Source organism: Leptonychotes weddellii, chromosome 6, assembly GCF_054177405.1.
Source record: "Leptonychotes weddellii isolate Sample4059 chromosome 6, ASM5417740v2, whole genome shotgun sequence".
NCBI lineage: Eukaryota > Metazoa > Chordata > Mammalia > Carnivora > Phocidae > Leptonychotes > Leptonychotes weddellii.
The window spans coordinates 38,060,623-38,072,116 of NC_138374.1; the positions used below are offsets into that span (position 1 = coordinate 38,060,623).

An 11,494-nucleotide genomic window follows, 5' to 3' on the forward strand; every position below is an offset into this window, starting at 1 on the left:
TGAGATTTGGGGGCTGTCTGTTACACCAGTTAGCCTACTATAATGCCTGCACCCCGAAAAGCCATGGGGTACTTTCCAGGCTCCAGGAGGGAGGCTATACACACGAGCTAAGATCCAGCACCACCACAGAGACTCTGCCAGGCGAAGTAGGCAGGACAGATGCACCCTCACAGAAGCACCCAGTGCAAGTGCCCAGTGCTACCATTGCAGGTGGGCCTGCTGGGGAAGCTGTCAACCCAGCCCGGGGAAGCAAGGTTAGCTGGGGCATGGGGCAGGGCTCAACGCTCTGTGGCTGGCTTCACACTCCCAGAAGGGGAGGTGCAGGTGTGGGAACCAGGTCCCAAATCCTGCACACTAATGACATCACAGAATGTTAGAGTCTGGGGACCTCACCCCCAGTGTGATCACACAGAATGCTATAGACCCTGCACGCCAAGAATATCCCGTGTAACGTCAGGAAGGCCACACTCCCAGGGACATTACATGCAATGTCAGGATGGCTCAGACCCACTCTCAATGACATCATGCACAACGCCGAATTCCACAGGCCTAGCCCTCAGTAATAGCATGCTGAATGCAGAGTAGCCCTCCCGCTGCCCCCCCCCCGCCCCCCGCAGTGGTGTCACTTGAAATGTAAAATTCTAGAGGGCCTAAGTGATATCACCTATAATAACTTGATGGCTGGCCCCTAGTGACATCACATGGAAATTGATGAAGCCCCACTTCTAAAGACGTCTCATGGAATGTCATGGAGACTGGCTTTACCCCCCCCGAGCCCCACCATGTCACCACATGAAATACCATACCCTACCCCCTACAGATAACGCAAAGAATGACTTTATGACTTGACCCCCATGACATCATTTGGAAGGCCCCCTGTGACATCATGTAGAATGCCGTACAGGCCTCGCCCCCCCAGTGACATCACAGGAAAGAGGAGCCTCTGAGAGCCACCCCCCACCAAGTTGTAACTGGAGGATGTCCCTTGGCTTTTCTTCCCCAACATGCCCACCAGCCAGCTTTCCTGGCTTCTCTGGGCGCATCCCAGTCACCTTCCTGTCTATACCCCAGGGACAAGGCTGGCTTCTGATGCTGGCAGAAGCCGTTTTCTGGCCCTGGCCTGGGGGACCATCCTAGAAGGAGTCCAAAGAGGACTAGGGAAAGTCCCCTATCCTGGGTGCCAGGCCTGGGTGAGCCTCTGGCCGGGCCCTGGGCTACCAGACACGGATGGAAGCCTCCTGCCCCACCCTTCACGAGGAATCTTCCTCCAAACCAGGGCCACCTGCGGTCACCAGCCTCTAGTCTCCGGTGGGCTCTACAGGCCAGGCCACGAACTGCATGTGGGAACCCAGGGACAGCAGCCAGAGCGGGTGAGCCCTCGCCGTGGAAGCGCCCTGTTAGCCCCGGGGACTGGGCTACCTTCGCCAACACAGAGTAGCCTCCCCTCACCCGTGAATCTGCTGAGCCATGGCAAGGACAGTAGAGAAACTCCCCCCTAGACTGCCAGGAAGCCAAAGTCCAGCCCGCTTTCCTGGCTCCTCTGGGGGTATCTTAGAATTACTCGGGCCGGGGCACCTGGGTGGCTCAGTCAGTTGAGCATCTGCCTTTGGCTCAGGTCATGATCTCCGGGTCCTGGGATCAAGCCCCATGTTGGGCTCCCCACTCTCCCTCTACCCCTCCCCCCTGCTCGTGTGCATGCTCTCTCCTCTCTCAAATAAATAAATCTTAAAAATAATAATAATAATAATTACTTGGGCCTTCTCAAAATACACATCCCTGATCCCCAAATTCATGGCCGCAGGGAGCCTCTACTAATGACAGGAGGGTTGCTTCCTTTGATTTTAAGGGGTTGAACAAAGGGTAAAAAATAACAGAGAAAAACAAAACACTTTCTGGGCCAAGAGGGGACTCCCGAGGGCAAGCTGAGCTGCCCGGCTGGGCCTGTCTGCAGAAAATTGGCTTTCCCTACACCTTCTGACTTCACATTCAGGCCTATGCTATGCCCGACATTTTATTATACACATCTTCAAACACAGAGAAAGCAGAATTCTACAGCGAGCATCCCCACCCCCATCACTGAGCTTCTACCTTAGCATTCATTCAACTTTCTGGGTCACGTGTCTAGCCCCCTCTCCGAACGGCAATCCATCTTAGTTTGGCAGCATTTCAGAGAGAGTAGCGGATACCGGCGTGCTTCCATTCAGGGCGAATTGTGCAATGCCTCTGCTGTCCTAGTGGACCGCCCACCGGGCTCCCCCACAGCAGGACACCCCCACACCAGAGCTCCCATGCAGTAGAACACCCCTTACCAGGCTGTCCCCACACCAGGGCTCCCCTGCAGCAGGGCTCCCCCACACCAGGGCTTCCCCATACCAGGACTCCCCCAGATGCTTCTCACCGTCTACAGACAGCAGTAACGAGCTCCCAGGTATGGCAACCACAGACCCCAGACAGAAGGGCGGGCCTTGTGCCTGCAGAGGTGAGGCCTGCTAGGCAGGACTGGAGCTGTGTCCAGAAGATCGTGGATGTCAGCATGAGCAAGGACACCAGAATGACAGCCAAGAGCTGCTGGGGCCAGATCAGCTAGGGCAAGCCGTAGGACTATCCGGAATGCCCTCCCTTTGGAGCTGCCCTGGGGACATCTGTCTCCCTCAAGCATGGGCTAACACCCTGTGTTCCCACTGGGTCTCCTGCCTTCCTCTTGCCTGGTCTCGCCTGCCCCCCCCCATCCTCAGGTGTAGACTGGGGTGATCCTGGTTCCCTGGGAAATGCTCAGCCTCCCCAGGGCCTGGTCAGTAGCCGAGTTCCCCCAGGCGAGTGTCGAGCTAGCTCCTGCCTGCCCCAGCGCCTCTCTCCCCACACCTGTGTCTGCTCACCAGGGCTCAGATGGCCTGGCTTTCTGGCTGCCCTGAGCAGGGCCCATGACCCCTGGAGCTGGGGGGGTGGGGGTGGAGGGTACTGTAATTCTCTTCCAGATGGGCTCTCTTGGGCTCTGCCCAGGGCTCCTGAGAGGAAGCAGGGACCCTAAGGAGGTCGCCCCCAGCTGGGTCCAAGGGCCATCAGATCCCCACCCTCTTCTCGGGACCAGCCTGCCCTGCAGGAGGATGGGGCCACCTGGGGACCCTTGCCCAAAGCCCAGGGCTCGTGAAGAGTGTGGTCCAGGCATGGTGTCCCCATGTGTCTCTTGCCTGACTCTCTGCCTCTCTCTCTGCATTCCTTGTCCCACAGAGGACCCAAAGCCACTAAATCCTTGGAGGATTTTTTTTCTCTGAAGCCTTTCTATCCTCTTTTGAGCATTTGAAAACCTCTTCATAACAACTGTTTCATTCCCACTTCACTTTTCAATCTTCCCCAGTCACCAGCCACCTCTCAACTCAGAGCCAGCAGTGGGCAGAGCTCCAGGAGCACGGTCCTGTCTCAAAAGCTCCTTAGGACAGGCTTGAGGTGTTTGGGGGCCAAGATTGCCACCAGGCTCACAGGAGCCCTTCCTCCTTGTTGGGCCGTGGTTCAAGGCACCTGAGAGGGAACACGGGGCTAGCGGGTGCAGGGAACAGCTGTGGCCTCTGCGACAGTGAGTGCCTTGTGGGAAGGCAATAAAACAAAGAGCACAGACTTTGGTCTGAGCCAAACCTGAGGATACCGGGCAGCCTCCACACCCTCTGGGTGAAGATCACAACAACGCCTTTCTCCCACGACTGCTGGGAGGATTACATGTTTAAATAGGTTATTCCATAAGGAGGTGCAGAGCTGAGAAAGCTTCGGGGAAGCTCCCAGTGGAGGAGGTACAGGGGCTGGCCCCCCAGCCCCTGCCCCTGGAGGGTGCCATGGGGCGGAGCCTGGGCTCTCCAGTGCATCCCTGGCTCCACAGGGAGATAAGATCTGGAGCTGGCAGAGAGTGGGGTGTGAGGGGCCAGCCCCAGCTGACCAGTCCTAAGCCAGCCTGCTGTCCCTAGAGGGACCTGAGCATCAGCTGGAAGAGACAGAAGTCCTGTCCAGGGTGCCAGGGAAACAAGGCACTGGCCAGGGCTCGGGCGCACGTAGGCTCCTATTTCCCCAGCTCCCTGGCGGCAGAGCGGGTAGCTGGGCTCTGCAAAAGTTCCCAGCCCTCACTCTCAGTGCTCAAAACCAGACAGGCCCCTGCCTTCCTTCCCCTCTAGAGCTGCCAGTGTAGGTGTGGCAGGGGCTAGGGGGGCAAGGATAGGTAATAGGCGCCGTGAACTGTGCAACTTCCAGTATCTCCTCCCAACCCGCCCAGGCTGACCATCCCGGCTGACTTCCCATGGAGCCCTAAGTGCATTTAACATGATGTGATTAAATTACCATCATGCCATGCTCTGCTCCCTTCCCATCTGGCCTCCCCTGGGGCCTTGCTCCATCCTTCATCCTTTCACTGGAACCTTCTGTCTCCCCATGGCCCCACTCCCCAACCCCACCCTGGCCGATAAACAAGCCAGAGGCTTGTCTGTGCTCAAAGAGTCTCTCCTTGCACAGAGGAGTTTTAGTGAAAATATTTTCTGTGATGCGATATTGTGGATCTATGTCCTTCTACATTGGCCCAAACCCATAGAATGAACAACAAACACCAAGAGTGAACCCAGATGTAAACTATGGACTCTGGGTGATAATGATGTGCCAATATAGGTTTATCACTTATAACAAATACATCACTCTTGATAACAGGGGGAGGCTGTGCACGTGCAGGGCAGGGGTGCATATGGGAAGACTGTACCTTCCACTCAATTTTGCTGTGAACCTAAAACTACTGTTAAAAAAGGCTCTCCCTGCCTTAGCTGCTCCAACTGGCTCTTGTCACGTCTCCCTCTCATTTCTTGCACCCGCAGGCTTCTCCGAGAATGACCAGCAGGTGCTTCTGCCTGACTGCCTCCCACCCCTCTCACACCCAGCCCTCGCCACTTCATACCAGTGACCTCCCTGTGCCCAAAACCAGGGGGCACCGGTCCTCTCTCTTGCTGAGCACACCCTTCCCTGGCCTTCTGAGTCTGTCTCCTCTCCTCTTAGCCCCCAGTTCCATGTCCTGGATGTCAGCGGTAGAAAGCTCCCCTGGGCACGTCACTCCCGGGGGACCCCAGACAACACTGGGGCCTGGCAAAGTCCACTTCGTGCCTCGTAGGGTGGTTGCTGGGTAGAGGTGTTTCCTGGCTCCAAAGAGGTGGAGAAGCTGTGTTTGAGAATGGGAGGGCCTCAAGTGGGGGGGCATTTGCAATCATAGCCAGTCCCTGGATGATAGGGGACCGTGCAGAGAGGGATGGAGACTCAGGGAACTGGGGAGACAACTCCCAGGCGGGAGGGCTGCCCCAGCAGGGTCTAGCAGACATTACTTGGGAAGCCGACCTTCCTCATACTTGCTGCTGTCCCATAGTAACCCTGGGGGCTACGCCGCATGAAGTTGCCCTTGTCCTGGCCCAAGGCCTCGGAGGGTCTGCTCCTCAAGGCCCAGTCTCCTGCCCACTCAGCGCCCTCATGGAGTCAGGGACAGCTCTGAGCACCTGGGAGGGAAGCAGGCAGGGATAAGGCCTAGCCTGGGGACCTCCAAGAACGCATTCCCCAGCCGGGGGCCTCTGTCCGGTTATCTTCCGCGTTTGTTCGTCCGGAAGGCCCCGGCCAGCCTCACAGCAGCCCTCCGGAGGCTTGCCTGACCTTCAGTGTGGCTATAAACAGCTCAGCCTGTCAGCACTGCTAGGCGCTGCCCAAGAAACAGCACTAAGGCCTCGAAATTCCAGGAATGGCCGGCACAGTCAACCCAGAATAGTCTCAGCCTGTCCCCCTCCCCCTCCCAGGGGACCCTCAGTCCTCTGCGTCCCCACTGTAGCTAGGAGATCTGACAAATACTGGAACAAAAAACAGCAAAGAAGCAAAGGCTTCTGGGCTGGTGCCCCAGGAGAGCCTGCAAGGCCAGATGAATAAGGCCTTAAGGGACAGAGGTCTTGGAACAGAGAGATGGGCATCCCCCATCCCCACCCCCACCCCACCCCACCCCAGGGGCCCGGGCTCAGCCCCGCAGCTCCCCCATCCTCACCGCCGCCTCAGCGGAACAGCAGGTGCACAGCATCTTCCGCGTGCATGTTAGAAAGCACTCACACACGCACACTCCCATTTCACAGATGAGACAGCCAGGCTGAACTGGTCTTTTCTAAGGCGACACAACTGAGAGCAGCTGAGCCAGACAAAAGTGCGCGCTTGTTCCGTAAAGTCAAGGGCTGCTACATGCACGAAGGACAAGGCCCCAGACCATGGCCCCAGCCTCTGACCTAGCTTGGACGGGGGCAGGCTGGGCCTTTGGAGTGGCTCCTTAGCGGCTGCTCCCACCCCTCCCCCACTTCCTGGAGAATTGGCTATGGCTGGGGCGGGGCGGAGGGGGGGGTGGCGTTAAGGGGAGCTCATGTTACAGGCCCAGCCGCACCTGTCCAGGATAAATAAAGGCATTTCCCCTCCACCCTCCCATTCTCCCTCCTGAGCCCACTTCTCGTGGGTCCTCGCCGAGACCCACTGAAAGGAGGCCGTGGGGGCTTGCTGCTGACCCAGGGTTGATTCTGGTGGGCGGGGTGGGGACTGGAGCTATCACCCAGCCTGAGGGGGGCAGCCTCCCTACGGCTGACAAGGGGCAGGCCCCATTCAGTCCTCTTCGACTAATCCCTAGCCAAGGGCGGAGGGGCAGGCCAGGGAGTTAGGGGTCACTGAGGTCATAAGAGCTCCTGAGCAAATCTGAGCCTCAGCTTGCCTGGCGCTGAAGTGAGATGGTAATGCCCAGCCCTGCCCGCCCGAACACCTCTCTCAGGGTGGTGGTACAGGTGCCCAGGGGTGTCGGCCCTGCCGAGAGTGAGCAGGCCCTGCCTTTGCTACCCCCACCCCCCACCCCACTGCAATTGGCCACCACTGCCCTGTTGTAAAGGCTCAGGCCAGGACTTGGGAGCATCCACTGGCCCTGCATCCCACTGAGGGAGACGTTCCTGGTGCAGAAGGGCCTTGAGAGGCCCAGCAGCCCTGGTGGGAGTGTCCTGGGCCCTGCCTGGCCAGTAGCCCTGAGCTTGGGATGCCCCAGCCCAGGGCATCAGCGGCCCCCCAGAGGAGTTTGTCAAGAGGTCCTAAGCCCTGGGGAGGATGGAGCCGCCCAGCCCAGCTTGGCCCATGGCCTGGAAGATCTGGGGCATGCCCCCGAAGGAAGCTGGGAGGCCATTATACCTATCCCCCAATGCCCTGCCTGAGCTGTGGGTTCTATTTATAAAGGTACCCCCTAGTCATTGGCTCCATTACATCCCAATACACCCTTTCCCTGCAGTGGGGACATTCTTCCTGCTGTCTAGCTTAAGGCCTCTGTGCTACAATATAAGCCCTGGGCTGGCTGAGGCCAGGTGGTGCATAGATCCTGGGTGAGGTCATTGGCTATCCTGGGTGCCACTGAGCCAGGAGGCTAATGTCCACCCACCAGGGCAGGGAGCACCAGCATGAGGCCTTGAGGACTGTGGGGCTGGGGGAGATGTGGGCTCAGTCCCAGGCATGGGAGGCTGTGGGCCCATGACAGTGAGGGTGGACAGCCTTGTAACCACGCTGGTGGGGAGCTGTGCAGGGTCCTGGTGGGGAGGGGGCCGTGTCCACTGGGGCTCAAATGCCCACGTATCACCACATCATCGGGCAGGGAGTGCAAGGCTCTGGGTGTCCTCCCAGTACTGCACGCTGTGGCCTCCAGGACAGTGGGCCTGGAGGGGTGGAGACCCAGGTTAGATGAGCCAGAACTCCAGCGGGATGAACGTGGCCCTCTCCCTGGACTAGAGCCAGGCCAGTGCCCCCCTCCCCCCCACTGGGGGCTCGTGGCCTCTACACCTGTTATGAGGCTCCTATGGCACTCCTGAGTGGGGCTTCTCCTTCTTGGTGTCCCCCCTAAGTGCCCACATCAGGTTCCACAACCAGGACTGCCTCTCCATGTGGGTATTGGCTCCGTGTCTCCTCTGCCAAGCACCTCCAGGCCTTCCTTGGCTGTCCACCTGAGTGCCTCCTTGCCCACCCCCACCCACACCCCCGGGGGCCCACGGCAAATCTCTGCTGCCCTGAGGAAGAAACTGCCTCCCTCCCTGTCCCCAGGTGGGCAGAGTCCAGACTCCCTGGCCCATCCATCCCCCACCAGTGATGGCCTGGAGCCGCAGGCTGTCCCCTCGTGCCCACACCAGCGGTGCAGGAGGAGGCTCAGCCTCAGGCTGACCCCATTAGGCAGGGCTTGTCTTTGCCCTCCCGCACCTCAAAGTTCACCCTGAGCCCCAGGGTCTTCACCCCAGCTCTGCCAGACCTGCTGGGGGGTCCCTCGACAAGTGTTACCTGAGTGCCTACCATGTTCTAGACACTGGGATGGGTGATAGGGACCCGGCAGCGGTTAAAACAAAGACAGCTTCCTCTCAAGTGGATCTAGCTTATCACCTCTCTGGACTTGAGTGTTTCTGGCTGGGCAATAGAGTTACTCAGACAATCTCCAGTGATCTGGGACACCGCCAGCAGGCTGTTCCCTGATCACAGACACTGCAGACCATATGGGCCATTTCCCCAGGTGAGCGTGGGGAAGAAGATATCAGACAGGCAGTCAGAACAGCTGTGGCCGAATGGGTAGGGTCTTGGCCGGGTGAGGGAGGAAGCTGGTAGGAGATCCCCAGCAGGCCCAGGAAAGGGGAGGTGGAGTTGAGACTGTTACCTTGGGCCTGGGATGGAGTGGGGACTGGAGCCCAGTTACCAGCCCAGCCCAGCCCTGAGCCCTGACAGCCGGGCAGCTGAAGTCCTCAGTCTGTTCATCCATCTAGCTGCTGGCCTGTCACCTGCCCTCTCCATGCTAGGAGTGCTCTCTCCCCAAAGCAGCTGCCCACTTCCATGAAGACGCTCCAGGCTTGGGGGCACCCTGGGCTCCCCCTCCCTGGGAAAGGGCTTAAGAAGGTACTAACTATACTCTGTCCACCTGCCTGCCTACCCAGCAAACTTGGCATTTCCTTCTTGGCTCAAAACACCCACCACTTGCCCGTGTTTCACACTCACGACAGGTTGGCGAGCTCAGGCGGACAACAGCTATGGCCGAAACCAGGGGTCTGTGGCCGGCAGTATCCAGTTGGAGCCAGTCCCAGCCCCCAGACTGGGGATGGGGCATGCTCTGCTTTCCAAGAGCCTCAGGGAGGACAGCGGAGGGATGGAGGGATGCACACACCCTCCTCTGAGTGTGCCCCGCCCCTGCGGGTGCCAAGCTGTGTGGGCAGGGCACACTCACCCGGGAGATAGTGAGCGGCATGTTGAAGTCCTTGCCCCCCTGGAGACGGAAGCCCCAGGGCCCGGGCCCGGTCAGGGTCACGCTGTAAGACATGCTCGTGCTGACAGCAGCGGCCTCTGTGGACGAGAGAAGAGAGGGGATGAGAGGGCCCTCACACACCCACCTCCCCAGCCTATACCTGGACCCCTACTCCCGACCCCCAGCCTTGCCTGCTCCGTCCCTTGCTGTCTGGCCAGGCTGTGTGGAGCTCCTGAGAGGCTCCTAAGAATAGCTGAGAACGAATGCCATCGACACTGATATCTGCCCTCTGCTGCGCCCATAAATGGACTGTAACCCTACACTCCGCCCGCCCGCAGCCTCCCACCGTGACTCATACGGCTAATATTGCCCCTGGGGAGGGGTGTCCAGCACCCAGCACCCCCCAGGGGGTAGGACGGGGGACTGGCCAGATTAGTGATAATGCTCTCTCCTCCTTGCTCTCCTCTCCTTGCTCCCTCTGCCCTTTGGAGAGTCCAGATGTATGTACTCTCTGCCCAGCTCAACCCCCACCCCTTCGCCCAGAAGACTGTGGCTGAGCTCCTTTGGGCTGGGGCTTTGCAGTTTGCTGTCTTCCTGTGCAGAGTCCTCCCTGGTGAGGACTCTGAGGTTGTAGCTTACCCAGGAGGAAGCCTGGGACCAAGCTGAGCCTCTGGCTGGTCTGGACAGAGCTTCTGCTCAGGAGACTAGCCATTGGCCCAGGGTTGTCCAGCTGTAAAAATGATCATAATAATAACAGGAGCTCTGGGCATGGCCAAGTTCAGCTCCGGGTCCCTCATGCCATTATCCCCTCAGATCCTGAGAGGCTGCCACCTCAGCCTGCGTCAACCAGGGCTCAGAGAGGTTAAGTGACTTCTCCAAGGTCACACAGGGAATGGACCCAGGCCACGCTGGAGCACCTGAATGGGGCTCAATCCTAATGGACTGGTGCCAGATAACAGTTCCCAGTGGCCGCAGGCACCTCCCAGTGCCCAGACCGGGCATGGGAGTGAAGGGCACAGGGTGCTGGCCTAGGGTCTGAAAGCAGGTCTGAGGCAGGCTCACACCCTCCAGACCCTCTAGGGGCCCAGAGGTTATTCCTGGCTCTCCTGTCTCATTTGTGCTCTGGAAAACTTGACAGCAGCATGGAAAGCTCCAGCTGCCAATGTTGCATGCCAGGTCCCCATGCCCTTTGCACTGGAATGGCAGGGGGCAGGGAGGAGAGGAGGAGATGCCATTTGCTCAGCTGCTGGGACATGGGGCCAGAAGGCATAGGGACGGGGAAGTGTGTGCGGTGTGTTCAGCTTGTAACCCAGAGACAGTGTGTTCTGGGTGGGGGCCTGGGCCCCTCAGGACTCCAGCCAGTGTGGTCTTTGAGCCAAGGTACCTCCAGAAGCCCTTCCTCAGAAGAGGAGATAGTTCAAGGCCATCCTGGCTCTGGCTGAGGAAACTAAGGCTCACGGAAGGTGAAGGTGACTGGACTGGCTGCTCTTTGGCCCTCCGGGAAGGCTCTAGCCTAAGCTGGGCCCTGAGGACTCAGTGCAGGCCTGGGTGTGAGTAATTTCCCAGTGGCCAGCACCCCACCTGATGCCCGGGCCCTGGCCCATACAACATGCACGGTAGGAGTCCCCACAACACAGGGGCATTTGGTAACTTGCCCAAGTTCACAAAAATATCAAGTGGAAGAAGTCAAGGAGGGACCTGTATTCTTTCACCCACTGTACCACCTCTTCTACTATGTGTCATACAGCCCAGTCTGTCCCTGCTGTTCATGGCCAGCACCCCACCCTCCCCCATACCAGCCCCCGCCCCACCCCCAGGCCCCATCCCATCCCTCCCCACCTCCAGTTTTACCCCCTTTCCTGGGAGGGGTCTGGCCTGCCAAGCTGGAGAGGACCCAGCAGCAAGTATGACCAGTGTGGGGAAAGAAAGGAGCCCATCCCATGGGGGTGCGGGGGGGTAGAAGCCCCGGGCTAGGCAGTACCTGGAGCTGCAGGCTCTCTCTCTGGACTCTGGCAACCACACTGCCTGATGCTGCCTCTGGGGAGAGGGAGGGGGAGTGGGAAGGATGCTCTTAAAGGGGAAGGCCAGCCTCCCTCCATCTGCCTCCCCTGGGAGACCAGAAGCCAGCCAGAGAGCAGCTGGTCCCCACAGGCTGGGCACTAAGTGCTTCCTGATAACAGCAGCTTATTGGGGATTGGGGACGGGGGCAAGGCCCGTCTC

General features: G+C 59.0%; 1 protein-coding gene across 1 annotated transcript in view; it reads right to left on the bottom strand.

The window, feature by feature from the left end:
• LDB3 (LIM domain binding 3) overlaps positions 1–11,494 on the bottom strand; it is a gene marked incomplete at its 5' end in the record, with an annotated part of 321,917 nt that overhangs the window by 49,983 nt on the left and 260,440 nt on the right. The window lies entirely within an intron of this gene.